At 43.0% G+C, this 1720-nt stretch overlaps 1 pseudogene; it reads left to right on the top strand.

Annotated features, from left to right (window-relative positions):
• The first annotated feature begins 855 nt into the window (after window positions 1–855).
• Window positions 856–1366, top strand: LOC138515458 (cold-inducible RNA-binding protein B-like; annotated as a pseudogene).
• The last annotated feature ends 354 nt before the right edge of the window (window positions 1367–1720 follow it).

The raw sequence follows: 1720 nt of genomic DNA, 5'->3' as shown, positions 1-1720 counted from the left end.
TAAATTGAAAGATGCCCAGCAATGTATTCTGTAGGTCAAGGGTTATTTGAGGGCGTCAGCATAGGAGCACTTCAAGGAGAGACACCACTGTGTTATCTCCACTGAAGCAGATGTTACGCTTTCCAGGTAAAATCATTAATGGGTCTCATTATGAGTTTGGAGGTATAGTGGTGGTAAATCTGACGAGAAACCATGCAGCGTAATAACTGTTACTTCCACTTGGACAAGCAAATTTACTGCCAGATTACAATTGGTGGCGGTGGTGTTAGGCCCTGTTAATTTGCAGTGCATATGACTCCATTGGGGATTTTGGCAAATTCCTCTGCCAGTAACTCTGCTGCTTTTGCCAATTTTACGGCGGAAAGTGGGAGGATTTAGCTCCAGCATGATGATGAAGTTATATCATCAACTCCAGGGCCAAACTCGAAGTAAGGCAGACCGGGAAATGTGGCGGTAATTCTCTTACTGACACTTTTTCCTGCACCGCCATACTCCTAATGAGCCACAAATTTGGCCTGATTAACAGAAGTGTTTTAACAATGGTAAAATCTCATTGAAAAAGGCTTTGTAAATCAGGCCAACTCTCTTACCGAATCAAATGCTTGAAAGAATCACAGGACATGAGCAGCAGTGGAGACTCAAGTAGATATACATTTTCTGCAGATTACGGACTGATTTTGTGTCCCAGGCATCTTTGCCTAACAAAACATCCAGGGCCGGCTCACACAAAATATTTGTGTTTTTTGGTAGCGCTTTTTCAAGTTTGCAGTCACATTTTGGACCGTAGCACTTTATATGTATGTCCCTCTGCTTTTAATGTGCACCGGACCTTCACCACAGACTTGGACCTACAGTAGCGACAAGAACACAGAAAAGATATTATCATGTCTTCTGATGATGCTAAACTCTTCGTTGGTGGTCTGAGCTTTGAGACGGACGAGCAGAACTTGGAACAACAGTTTGCCAAATATGGGCAGATTTCAGAAGTTGTGGTGGTGAAGGACCAAGAGACCCATCGTTCCTGGGGCTTCGGCTTCGTCACGTTTGAGAACCAGGAAGACGCTAATGATGCACTGTAAGCCATGAACGGAGAGACTCTGGATGGTCGTCATATTCGGGTTGACCAGGCATGCAAATCAGAGCAAGGTGGTCACGGGGGCTGCAGAGGAGGGTCTTCCAGCAGGAGAGGTTTTCGTGGAGGCAGAGGTCGAGATGGCAATAGCTATGGTAGAAGTCTCTTTGACTCTCGGAGTGGAGGCTATGGAGGGGTGGATATGGTGGATCCAGATATTATTACAGCAGTGGCAGGAGTCAAGGTGGATATGATCGCTCAGTTGGATCCTACAGAGACAGCTACGATAGTTAAGCTTGCAACGATTAAAAAATACTTCCTGAATCAAGATTGTCCTTCCAAATGGCTCTATTTATGAAGATTTTTGGAGCCTCACTGATTTTGTTCTTGTAGTATAACTGCAATAGTTTATCTAGACTCAGTTCATTGTTTTACAGTATTCATGAGCAAGTTTTAAGTTATGGCCATTTTTTTCGTTTTCTCGATCAGGATTATTTTAATTTTTGTTACTGTTCTAAGAAGGTTGAAAACTAGCTATTTAATTTATCTGATCAGTTTTATAATCTTGGTGTATTAAGGTTTGGGTGTAGCCATGGCCGCTTGTAAATAAAAAGGGCTTACACCACCTAGATGCACATTAAGAGTTGG

Source organism: Ambystoma mexicanum, chromosome 6q, assembly GCF_040938575.1.
Source record: "Ambystoma mexicanum isolate Mex_15411 chromosome 6q, UKY_AmexF1_1, whole genome shotgun sequence".
NCBI classification, from domain to species: domain Eukaryota; kingdom Metazoa; phylum Chordata; class Amphibia; order Caudata; family Ambystomatidae; genus Ambystoma; species Ambystoma mexicanum.
Note: the sequence above shows the minus strand (reverse complement) of the source record. Positions and strands in the feature narration are given on the sequence as shown.